This window comes from Microtus pennsylvanicus, chromosome 4, assembly GCF_037038515.1.
Source record: "Microtus pennsylvanicus isolate mMicPen1 chromosome 4, mMicPen1.hap1, whole genome shotgun sequence".
Classification (NCBI taxonomy): domain Eukaryota; kingdom Metazoa; phylum Chordata; class Mammalia; order Rodentia; family Cricetidae; genus Microtus; species Microtus pennsylvanicus.
The window spans coordinates 107,343,083-107,355,233 of NC_134582.1; the positions used below are offsets into that span (position 1 = coordinate 107,343,083).

Genomic DNA, 12,151 nt, shown 5'->3' on the forward strand with positions numbered 1-12,151 from the left:
GGCGTCGGGGACCCGGCGCCGCCGGCTGGCTCACAGGGCAACGTGGCCGTGTCGGAACGGATCCCCGGGCCGCGCAGACTCCACGGGCCAAACGGAAGAGGTGGGCCGGGGGCGGGGCCTGGCTTCGCGCGCCGCTCTCTTTTAGGCGAGCAGGCGGGTTTCCTCGGCGTTGTCCTGGAGACCCCGGAGCTGGAGTCCCGGTACCCAGCTTAGGGGTCAGTGGTGGCCGCCCAGTGTACTGTGCGCAGCGTGGCCCTGGCCGTGGGGTCCGGACACTCCAGGCGTCTGTGGATCCGTAGTCTTTTGTTGGTTTCCTCTTAGTGCCTAGGCCTCGTCTCCTTTAAAAGTAAGATGGCTTTGTAGAAGTCCCGGGAAGCCGGGCGGAGAGACCGCATAAGCTCCTCCCTGTGTGTGAAGCACTAAGAAACACACCCAACTGCCGGCGATTCCCACTGCCTGAAAAAGGTTGAATTATCAGCAACTTTTCTGAATGGCAGAAACGGAGAAGCCCAGGTCTACTTCCGCCCTGGAGTAAGTTGGTTTACCGTTGCGAGCCTCATTTTCTTCTCGTGTGAAATGGGGTTTGGTAGAGTTCAGAGCGGAGTGCGGATGGTCGGAGCCCGATACCCACTGAAGTCTTCCCCTTTCTCCCTAGCGTTACAGCTACTGGGGGGCCATCCCATCGAGAGCCCGCCTTTGAGTCTGACTTCTCAACAGGCTAAGAGCCCAAACTTCTCACTTCCCCAAGTGAGGCAGCCCGACCAGGCGTGTCAAAGGGCTCCCTCCCCTCCTCCGCCACCTGCTGTGGAATCAGCGGTTTCCTAGGAGACCCTCTAAGAAAGGACCAGAATTCTGCCAGGATTCTGTCATTTGAGCCTCGTTCTCGGACCCCACTCCCCACCCCCACCGGAGCCTGCTCTCTTAAGTCGCTGGGGCCTGAAATTCTGAGTGTCCCTCCGTACTGTGGTCCCTCCGAGCGCGGCGTTAATAATTCTTCTAGTAAGTTCTTACACCTAACAACCCACTTCAGTGTCCCCCTTGAGCCTGTTTTTTTTTTTTTCAGGGATATACTCCAGCAAGGAGTTAGACTTGGTTTTCTTTTTTAACTGTTTGAGCCATAAAGGGGCTTGTGGGAGCCAGCCATGATAAGCTAAATAGAAGCAGGCCACCCAAAGGAAGTTCTTTACTTCCACCACGGGCCAGAGTAGGACTCAGCTATCGATAAATTTAATAGAGGCCTGAATCTCAGTAGGTTGCTGACAAACTAAGATTACCTGAGCACCATCCAAAAGAAATGCCTTACGCCTTACATTCCAACCACTGTAGATAGGACCACCTTCCAGCACACACTCACCAGGACACCCCTAGACAAATAAATGTCAGTCAGTCAGGGGTCCTGAACCTCAGAAATCCCGCATTCCCACCTTTACTACTATAAAAACCCAACTCTAACTGAGCTCGGGGCTTTCCGTTTGTTCCAATGCATTGGACATGGGGAGAGGCGGGGTTTGCAAACTTGCATAAAATAAAGGCTCTTTGCTTTTACATATGGGACTCAGTCTCCTTGCTGGTTTTCGGGGGACTTCGCAGATCTGGACATAACAATGCTCACCCATCAGTTTAAGTAAAATACCGTGTACATTGGATGGCATTGAGTAGAACCTAAAACTTGCTTGTTTTTGCTCTATTGAGAATCCCACGATGACCCGAGGTCTTGTAGCCCCAGAATGTCCATTCTCTTGTCACAGAATAGTGTTGCAGTGTGCATGCTGTCACCTCTACGGGGCTTTCTTTTGGAACTGTCTCAGTGTTGCGCTTGTACTGGAGCAACAGGGGCTTCTGCATCCAGAGCATTACCTTAGAGGATTTTACTCAGATCTTCACCGTGGGACACGAAATTCGAGGTACTAACAGGTCTTGCCAAACCAAGCCTCCTTTCTCCAACCTGCCCCTTTGAAACTCCAGGCCCAAATATCAAGAACACTCCCAGTAAAAGATCCAATATTTGGCCTAGGTCACACCAGAGTCTGCTCTGGTTCAAAGGAATTGAAAATTCCACTCTTTTTCTCCAGAAGGAAGAAACAAGTTTTGCAAGCCAGTGTGTAAATAGGATATGCAGAAGGCAGACATGTGTCCTTAGGTCATCTGCGCAGGCCTGTAGTTTAGCCTTGTCATTCAGGGCTGATGTGGCCTCTGCTTTCTTAACCTTTGGAGGCAGATGGCCTGGAGGGGAGGCAGGCAAACTGGCCTGTTGGGTGAGGTGGGGGTGGGGGAATGGAAGCTTTCTCTTCTGGGATTCCTGCTGACCCCCTCCTTTCCCAAATGATGGTTGTTTTCTCCTTATCCACGAAATTTAGTAGAGTTGTCATTTGCTTTATTGCTTAATTTGTTTACTCATTTCCACGTTCCCAGTGTTGGAGATCAAACTCAGGGCCTTGTGCTAGGCAAGTGCTCTTCTACAATTCCATCCACGCCATTTGAATTTTCGTTAATCCACCTTGACCTAAATTGTTGCAGTACTCTATCAGTTTGCAAATGAGTTTGAAATGAACTGATAGTCAGATGAATGAAACTGCTGCCAATCTTTCTTTCCCAACTATTTTCATACCACTTCCAGGAAGAGTCCTAAAACTTCTCCATGTTTTTTTTCATTTTGTCAAATTTTTAAGGACTTTTTTGAGTTAAGTTTTTGCCCTCCCTTGTCCATTATAGCCTTTTCATAATATATGTCGCTGTACTTTCCTCATGTTAGGTACCCAGTACTCTCTGTGTGTATTGCTAAATCTAGATTCTGCATATGAGAGAAGCCATGATGTGACGTTAAAGGTTTTTTTTCTTAGCCATTTTTTTATTTGTTCATTTCTCACATTTGAAGTACTCTTTGATGACATCCTTAGCCAGAGATCATTTGCCGTCCTCTTTAACTACTAAACAATAGCAACCAGTCACTTTACTGGGTTTCTTTCCCCTCTCAGTCAGTATTACAGAGGCCCACCCATTGCTCCAGTTTCTCATCACCGACCTTAATTAGATTTATTTGGCACTTGGTGAAGGGGCTTTGCTATCTTAACCTCACAGCGGTAGGGCTTTAAGCTTCTATCAGTTAGGCTTCCAAGGCCTAAGCTTGGGGGGTTCTGCTCTCCCAGATAATGACTCTGTTGCTGCCTAAAGGTAGAGTTAACTAAGTCTCAATTGTTCTAATAAAACCGAGGATTCAAAGGCTAGGGTGAAAACCTGTGAGCTCAAAGAGTTAGAGTAGCAACTGACCAACTTTCTTTCTTAGCTGGCTTTCCGGGAAGCCTTTCTCCTTCCACAGGGCCCCAACCGAAAAATCCATGCTGCACTCCTACCTACTTCGTGTCAGCGAGCTGCCGGACCCCACCTCTCTGAACCCAGGTTAATTTTATTTAATTAATGCAAATGCAACACATCTTTACTCAGTTAAACAAATGCAGCATGAACAAATGTAACATGTCTTTGCCTAGTTAAATTCCACAACAAGACTTCCACAAAGTTGGCATACACAGGCTCATTGCAATTAGATGCAACAACACAAAGATGGATTTGGCATATGTCTAAAGCTTTGGCCACTTTGGGAATTTCATGTACCAAGTCATCATGAATGAGGACAGTCTTCAGCATCTCTTGTAAAGCAGTGTTAAGGACCAGTACACACTGAGCAGCAATGCCTTGCTCAGGCCTTCAGCTGGCAGCATGGGAAAAGTGTGTTCTTTCTCTCTTTCCCCCTCTCTCTTCTCTCTACCTCCTCTCTTCTGTTGTAGGATATTTTGTTCACACTCTGACACTCCTGAGACTTGCTAATAAGTTAAATCTTGAATCAGGGCAGAGCCAGCAACTAGCTGACTGGAATTGGCCATAGAAAAGTCAACAGTTTGGATAGCCAGGAAGAACAGGAAGGAAGGAGCAGGTTTAGTGCTTTCGGTTCTGAGACAAGGGAAGAGGCGTGTCTCTTTGCAGTGTCTCCAGCCAAAAAGCAAGGTCAGCTATTAGCCACCCAACCTCTCTGATCTGGTAGGTTTTTGCCCCAGCCTTTGAGTCCCGAGTCTTATGGATAAATAGAACAAAGACTGAATTTAAACCTACATATCATGGTCATAATAGAGCAGCCATGGGACCTGCCAGGATGCATCCTGAGTGGCCGATGACTGACTGAGGGGCCATGGGGTGGCAGATGGTAATGAAAGTATCAGTAGATTCATGTGCAGCTGCTAAACTGACAGAAAACATCACTCTTCCTCTTCCCTCATCTTCCTTTCTTCCCCACCTCCTCCCCTCCCTCCCCTTCCCCTCTCCTTTTCATTCTCTCCCTGTCTCCTATCTCCTCTCCTCCTCCTCCTCCTTTCCCCTCCGTTTTCTTCTACCGATCTTGTGGATTTTTTTGAGACAGGGTCTCTGTACACAGCCCTAGCTGTCCTGGAGCTCACAGGGATCTGCCTGATTCTGCCTCCTTGGTACTGGGATTAAAGGTATTTTCTCATGTCTGTTCTTATTTATTTATTTATTTTGCTTTCAAGACATTGCTCAAACCCTTTAAAACACAGGACAAAGATTTTAAAACACAACCACATATGGGGTACATGCTTTCAATTCCAGTACTCAGAAGGCAAAGACAGGTAGATCCCTGAGTTCAAGTTCCAGGACAGCCAGGACTATACAGCCATATTCTTTCTCAAAAACCACGCAAGCAAAAATGTTATTAAACTATCACTTATTATGTATTTTGTTTTGTTGAGAGTCTCCCTAAGTAACCCAAGATGGCCTAGTACTTGACAATCATCCTTTCTCAGTATCTTGGGTGCCAAGATTACAGGTGTGTACCAACACTTATAATTACAGCGTTTTTTTTTAATAAAATGTTTTGTTGTAAAATAAATTCCTATTTGTTGTCTTTATTCTACCTACTCTAAGGAGACCAACGACTTAGTCTAAAATCTGCCAGGCTTTAACATCTCAGAGGTATTTGCGTCTGGTGACTCCCCTTTATCGGATCCTTCATACAGGCCGCATAGAACCCAAGAGGCACAGAGTTCTGTTTCCTCTCCTTTTCTCTGCCCTTGACCAAGAAAATTTTCAGAGTTAGTGTGTGTCTTAGTTAGGATTTCTATTGTTGGAAAGAGGCACCACGACCACAGCAACTCTTATTAAGGAAAACATTTCTTTGGGACTGGCCTACAGTTCAGAAGTTGAGTCCATTATCATCTTGGTGGGAAGCATGTTGGCATGGTGCTGGAGTGATAGCTGGGAGTTCTACATCCAGATCCGCAGGCAGTGGTCCTAGGTTGAGCTTCTGAGACCTCAAAGCCCACCCCCAATGACACACTTTGTAACAGGTCTTTCTTTGGACTACCAACTCCTGAATAACAACACAAAGGCTTTCTACTAATTATGAAAGCTTGGCCTTAGCTTAGGCTTATTCCCAATTAGCTCTTAAAACATAAATTAACCCACTTATATTAGTCTATGTTTTCCCACATGGCTCGTTCCCTCTCCTTAGTACCGTATGTCCAACTTCCTCTGCACCTGGCTGGTAAATCTCCTTTCCCAGAGTTCCTGTAAAAGTGTGTGTGCTCATAAAATTACTTCCTGGAAGTAATAGAACCAATGACTCCAGAGGCTGGGTATGCAGCCAAATGCCTTGGGTTTGATACTAGCACTGAAGAAAACAAAGTTCATCTGTATATATACTCACAGAGACACACATATGCACATATCAAATCAGGCCTATAAGCCTAGTTACTTGAGAGGCTGAGGCAGAAGGATCAAAAGTTTGAGACCAACCTGGACAACAGAATGAGTTTTAGGCCAACTGGACAACTTGGTAAGACCCTAGAAGGAAAGGAAGAAGAAGGGGAGGGAGGAGGATGGAGAGAGAGGGAGATTGAACACATGCTGAGGTTACACTTTAGTGATAGACGTGCTTAGCTTGTGAAAGAGCCTATGTCCAAATTTCCAGCACTATGGCTAAGTGTGTGTGTGTGCTCACACACGTGCGTGTGTGTGTGTGTGTGTGTGTGTGTGTAAATAAGAGCATGGAGCGTGAGTGGACTTGATTTGGGTACCATTTTCTCCCCCTTTAAAGATTTGTTTATTTTCTGTGTGTGGCTATTCTGCCAGCATGTGTGAATGTTCCCATGAATCCTCTGGAACTGGAATTACAGAGTTTTATAAACCATATGGGTACTGGGAATCAAACCTGGGTCCTATGGAAGAGCAGGCAGTGCTTCTAACCATTCATCTCTCCATTCTTTTCATAGTACTTTTGAAATATTAAAATTATATGCAAACATTCATCAGTAGTTTCCAGGATTGAGGCAGAGAGTGGAAAGCAATACCTGTAGCTTTGCAAGGATGGTGTGGTGATTTGAAAGAAAATGGTCCCCAAAGGGAGCAGCAGTATTAGGAGGTGTGGCCTTGTTGGAGGAAGTGTGTCATTGCGGGGGCAGGCTTTGAGGTCTCTTTTGCTCAAGCTTTGCTCAGTGTGACACTCAGATTACTTTCTGCTGCCTACAAGATGTAGGACTCTTCAGGTATTTCTCCAGTACCATGTCTGCCTGCACACTGCCATGTCCCACCATGGTGAAAATGAACTGAACCCCTGCACTGTAAGTGAGCCACCCCAGTTAAATGTTTTCTTTATTAAGAGTTGCCTTGGCCACAGTGTCTTTTTTTAGTTAGAAACCCTACCTAAAACAGGCGGCATGGAATTCTTTGGGCTGGCACAGTTTTGCATCTAGAATGAAGATCGTTCACATAATGTCTATGTGTGAACTCAAAATAACAGAGCAAAATTGTAATGATACAAGTCTTTAAACTGTTAAGGCCAATCTCTAGTGATGTACCTTCTCCAAGGTCACACCTCTTTCCCCAAACAGTCCCACCAACACAAGACCAAGTATTCAGATGTTTATGGGAAACATCTCACTTAAGCTACCACACGAATAAAAATTTTAAAAAAGATGTATCATTGGGAGGAAGTAAAGGGTGTACTTGATCTTTCAAAGTCTCTCTCTCCCTCCCTCTCTCTCTCTCTCTCTCCTTCAGGACCATAGGTGTGAGCCACATGTGATCCACCACTGTGTTGTACAATTAGCCTTAATATGAGTTTTGTGACATTATCTCAAGGTCATATGTTTGAGGTAATATGTCAATTTCATTTTCTCACTTAGAAATATCTGTAGAGAGTTGCGTGGAGCGCACCTGAGGGTGCTGGCTCCCGCCCTCCGCAATCCCTAAAGTGAGTGCTCTCTATGATAATCAATGATCATGCAATGATTATCAGCTGCCTGCATATGCGTGAGCCTATGGGCAGTGTCCACCTGGCAATCCGGGGTTGGTAGCCCATTCCTTTTTAAGGGCTGGGAGAGGTTTGCCCAGAGAGAGAGGGGAAGAGGAGAGGAAGAGAGGGGAAGAGAGAGAGAAAGTGAATAAAGTCCTGGAATAAACTGCAGTGAGAAGAGCTCCAGGTGTCGCGTCATCCTTGCGGGTCGAGGGTGGCCGTGACAAATATCATCTCTGAGACCTCATTATAAAAAAATGTAAAGATTTATTTTACCTTTTTTTCTTATTGTTTATTTATTTTATGTACACTGGTGTGAAGGTGTTAGAGACCCTGGAACAGACAGTTGTGAGCTGCCATGTGGGTGCTGCGCTGAGAAGCGAACCTGGGTCCTCTGGAAGAGCAGTCAGTGCTCTTAACCACTGAGCCATCTCTCCAGCCCCTAGTTTCCCTTTTCATCTTTATTTATATCTATTTGTGTGTCTGTGTGGGTGTGTGCACAAGAGTGTATGTATCCTTGGAAGTCGGAAGGTGTGGGATACCCTGAAGCTAGAATTACCAGCAGTATGAGCGACCGAACATGGGTGCTGGGAACTGAATTTGTGGTGCTTCAAAGAGAAATGACTCTTCTTAACTGCTGATCTATTCTCTTATCTAACAACAATCAAAGAAAAGGAGGTCATGAGATGAGAGAGAGCAAGGGAAGAGGAGCACATGGCAGGAAAGGAAAGGCGGATGGTGCAGTTATCATCACAAAAAATAAAACATAAAAATATATGCGTATATCAGCATTTGTGTGTGTCTGGGGGGGTCAGTGACAAATCACAAGATTCCGGGTCCTCCTGCCTGTGGATCTCAGTCAGGTTGGGTAGCAATGCTTTCGACCTGCCGAGTCTTCCTGAAGGCCGCTAGCTTACCTGTGGATACTGAACACGTGAGAACTTGTCCCTATGATTGTAGACCTAACAGACTGAGTATGAACTTTCAGGCAGAATTTCTAACTGGAAAGAATAGGGGTCAAAGAACAGGATCAATCCAGCTTTCCAGAAACTCAGTTTCCTACAGACCTGGAAAAGTGCAGGCATTTTATTGAGTTATTGCAGGGGTAAGGTTTATTAGTCATGAGAATGTTTTTTTTTCTCTCTCTCCCCTCACCCCTTACTCCGGGAAATTTCTTATAATTTAAAGAGATTTTCCCATTTAAGATGCAGATTAATGGCCTGTTTGTTCCCAGATATATCCCAATATTACCCTGTATGTGGTGGGTTCTTGTCTTGCGGTAAGAAGAGAATAAAAAGTACTGGGGAAGGGGAACTCATTGGGTGACAGGTTCCTGGGATTAAAGGTGTGAGAATCTGTTGTCTCCTGTTCCATGTGTGTTCTCCTGTTGTGTTACCCTCTCTTCTGTCATAGACTGGCTTCTCTCTACCCTGGAAACTCAGCAAGCCTTGGAAGATCTCTTTTTACTTCTTTGTTGTGAGAACGTCACTATTATGGGATTTCACATGCTTTTATTAAGTCATGTTTGCTAGAACAATTCTCCAGAAACTTCCTGAGAGAGAGGACGTGGGACATAAAATGTTTGGAGTCATGTAAATCCCACCCCCTCTTTAGGGTTGGTAAAGCGACTCTGTGGTGAACGTGCTTGCTCCCAGGCCCGAGTCTGACGCCTGGGTCCCACAGGGCCAGACGGGAGCACTGACTCTGCAAGTTGTCCTTTGACCTCTGTATGCACACCGCGCCATCTGCCCCTCCTGGATAAACAAAGGTAATGAAAATGTCTAAGTACGTGGCTGTCAGTAGGTCAGTAGTCTGGCTGACTCACCTTGTCTGCTTCGGAGGATGATGTCACGAGTTCAAGGAGTGACTGAGTAACTGAGCTCCAAACTTGGCTGCACTCCATCAGGAGAAGACCTACCTTGGATTTTTATTTTTTGTTTAATCTTACAAGTCATTGACTTCTGTCTTATAGCTTTCAGTTATACCGGGTTTAAGAAAGGGCAGCATTCTGAATCCGGATCCTTTATCACTATCTTGCATTTGTCTTTCTTTTTGCAGACTATCCACGTTGGTAGACAGAAAAGCTGGCCTAGATGTGGGGCGTTTGATGGGCGGTCCCATCAGGGGATCTGAAGTCTTCGTTCTGCTAAACTCTCTGTCTCCTTTCTGTCATTTCCACCTTTTCCTTCCCAGGATGCCCCAGGGAGTGAGAGTACGTCTTCTACCATACTTTATAAAAGAGTTTTGTTGATCATCTCCGATTTTCTATACCCCACCCACTTTCTAGGAGATTTCTTCAACTTTGTTTCGTAACTTCAAAAAAAAATTCTGTCACTAAACTATTGAAGAATTTTTCTCTTCTTTTACCTCCGGAAGGAGTTTATTATAATAAAACAAAAACAAAACTCCAAGTTCCTGTGTTGTATTTGTCACCCCCCCCCACGCACCTTAGGTCCTCTCAGACCTCCTATTATATTTAATTTTTCTTTATTGTAAAAATATTTCACAAGTACCTGATTTTCCTTGGTTGTTATTCATACTTAAGATTAGAAATTAAAACTGATTTTGGATGCTGTGTAGCCTAGAGATTCTTCGTGATTAAACCAAGACCCAGCTATTTGTTTGGAATAACTCAAATGTCAGTGTCTGTTGTTACTATGGTACCATTTTCCAGAGACGGGACAGTTTCGCCTGTTCCTTAAGAAGCACCAGCGGTCTGGTCTGCAAGTCTGCGGAGCAAAGGATGTGGGATTTGTGCTCTGTACCGACATTTCGGTCTCTGACTGTTCCCTTCCAAAGTTCCTACCCTTTAATTCTTGATCTTTCGTCTTCCTCTTAGACCTGCCGTCAGTTTTCACATACACTGCAGCCAGTGTTTCTAGCCTGTCTGTCCATCAACCGGGAGCTAGAGGACACCTTCTGCGAACAGAGCCTGAGCTGTGAGTCCCGGGGTGACGCGGATGAATGGTTCTGAGCCAGACCTGAGCTTGCAGGATCTTTGAGATTTCCAACTCCGCTGCACTCTAGTAGAAGGGCGGCACCCAAGGGCCGATAAACGCTGAATTGCAGACGGAATTGGAAGCAAAAAACCTCGAGAGTTTATTTATTATTATTTTATTTATTTATTTGTTTATCTATCTACTTATTCATTTATATTTATTTATTTACTTATTTATTCATTTATTTACTTACTTATTCATTCATTCGTTCATTATTCACTTATCTATCTATATCTATCTATCTATCTATCTATCTATCTATCTATCTATCTATCTATCTATCTATCTATCTATCTATCTATCTATCTATCTATCTATCTATCTATCTATCTATCTATCTATCTATCTATCTATTTATGTCTAAGTCCCTGATTAGACAGAAAAAAAGAGTTTACCTTATAGGAATTTGTATTTCTACGTCTACAATTGCATACACATTCATTATCATTGAAAGATTCATTAATTGACTACTTATCGTGGTGTCAGGGTGGCCGAGTGGTCTAAGGCGCCAGACTCAAGCTCAGCTTCCCTGGATGGGGTTTCTGGTCTCCGTATGGAGGCGTGGGTTCGAATCCCACTCCTGACACGTAGTCTTTTACTCGTTTTCAATTACTTTCACAGACTCTTTGTCTTCTTTCCTTTTTATTTTCTGTCTTAGTCGGCTCGGGACCCTGTGCTTTTCCACCAGCAGGAAAACATCTCCGTTTAGGAAACGTGCACAAACTCCATAGTGACACAACTGACAGTTGGGTCTGGAGTTGACAGGGTCAAATATACCTTTTTCACTGCCAGGGCCGTATGGAACCAAATGCTGGAATGCAAAAGGAGCTGTTCATTGCATGGAATTCAACGAAATTTTGTTGCTTTCTTTCCAACAAAAATATCCCTAGGAATAAGGTTCCACCGAGATTTGAACTCGGATCGCTGGATTCAGAGTCCAGAGTGCTAACCATTACACCATGGAACCAACCCACTCTGGCTACTGCTACAACGTGTATCTCTGGACAGTGATTAAAAAAAACAAAACTAGAACCATCCCACGAGTGTTATTTAAAATTCTGTTACAAATTTAGTTTGTTTCAAAGTGACTTATTGTTACCTTCTCGTGAATTTCTCAGCTGTATCCTTGGTCCTTCTTTTATTTATTTATTTTCCTGTTAGAGTGTTTGCTGTTCTCTTAATCTTTTTTTTTTTTTTTTGGTTAGCATACTAGTAAATGAGTCCAACTGTGACATTTTCAAATACATAAGTTAGTAAACTTTGCTCTTATCCCGAACATCCTTCCCCGTCTCCCTTCTCTTCTGGCTCTCCCCCTGCCCCCAGTCTACTTTCACAGCACAGCTGTCCTTGTGCTCTTTGTAAGCGCTTGTTTTTGGAAGGCAGATGAAGGGGAGTACGACCTTAAATGGAATGTTTATCTCTTATCTCTGCCTCTTGATGTTCCTAATAGTATTTTTATCGGAGGAATTAACTTTTTAAGTGGAAAATGTTCGTCTTCAGTGTCTGGACTACAGAAATGGTCCGGTGCCACGTGGTGTGCACCGCACCTCCCGTATGTTCTTCTGCATCTCGGGGGTCTGGCAGCATCCAGAGCAGTTCCTGCTGTTTGTGCGTTTTCCCCCAGCACAAAAAGCAAAGTGACTACTAGTCCTATCGTTAGAAATTGTTCAAAGACGTATATAGACCCTCCTTCCCCCTGCTTCATTTACTCGATACGCGGTATCTGCAGACTGGTCAGGAGCAACTACTGTGCATGCCCTCAGCTGCAGTCGTGAACTGCTGTGGCTTGTTAAAGCTTTTCCCTCATCACCAGGCAGCTGGTGCCAAGGCGGAGTCTTTCTCCCTCTTCTACAGC

At 44.6% G+C, this 12,151-nt stretch overlaps 2 non-coding genes across 2 annotated transcripts; one reads left to right on the forward strand and one right to left on the reverse strand.

Annotated features, from left to right (window-relative positions):
* Nucleotides 1-10,777: 10,777 nt before the first annotated feature.
* On the forward strand, nt 10,778-10,882 carry Trnal-caa (transfer RNA leucine (anticodon CAA)). The gene is made up of 2 exons: nt 10,778-10,815; nt 10,837-10,882. It is a non-coding gene; the product is annotated as a tRNA-Leu (tRNA).
* Nucleotides 10,883-11,191: 309 nt separating this feature from the next.
* On the reverse strand, nt 11,192-11,263 carry Trnaq-cug (transfer RNA glutamine (anticodon CUG)). Its single transcript has one exon. It is a non-coding gene; the product is annotated as a tRNA-Gln (tRNA).
* Nucleotides 11,264-12,151: the final 888 nt, after the last annotated feature.